Below are 519 nucleotides of genomic sequence, written 5' to 3'. Positions count from 1 at the left end.
CCTCTTACTCATCCGAATTAAGAAAGCTATATTCGAGAATCGTGATAGGCGACCTCTTAAGGAATTTTCCCAACCCTTTGATGAGGAACCTAGTTCGAGTATTGTAAACCCCCTTATACCTGCTAACAATTTCGAACTAAAACCGTCTTTGTTGCAATTAGTACAACAAAACCAATACACGGCTCTCGCTACCGAGAACCCGAATCAACATTTAAAAGTTTTTATCCAACTAGCCGACACCTTTAAATCTAACGGCGCTTCACCCGATGTGATCCGTTTAAGATTATTTCCTTTCTCCCTCAGGGATAGAGCGCGTTCATGGCTAGATTCAATTCCAACCAATTCAATAACTACCTGGGAAGACCTTAGGAGAGTATTCCTTGCTAGATATTTCCCCCCTAGCAAGACTGTTGTTCTTCGAAACCAAATAACTAGATTTGCTCAAAACCAAGGAGAATCGCTTTTCGAAGCTTGGGAGAGATATAAAGAGCTATTAAGAGTCTGCCCACACCATGGCCT

At 41.8% G+C, this 519-nt stretch overlaps 1 non-coding gene across 1 annotated transcript; it reads right to left on the bottom strand.

The window, feature by feature from the left end:
• Window positions 1-412: 412 nt before the first annotated feature.
• LOC127099870 (small nucleolar RNA R71) lies at window positions 413-519 on the bottom strand. Its single transcript, XR_007794335.1, has one exon. It is a non-coding gene; the product is annotated as a small nucleolar RNA R71 (small nucleolar RNA).

This window comes from Lathyrus oleraceus, chromosome 6 (assembly GCF_024323335.1).
Source record: "Lathyrus oleraceus cultivar Zhongwan6 chromosome 6, CAAS_Psat_ZW6_1.0, whole genome shotgun sequence".
Classification (NCBI taxonomy): domain Eukaryota; kingdom Viridiplantae; phylum Streptophyta; class Magnoliopsida; order Fabales; family Fabaceae; genus Lathyrus; species Lathyrus oleraceus.
This window is presented reverse-complemented; position numbering and strand designations above follow the sequence as displayed.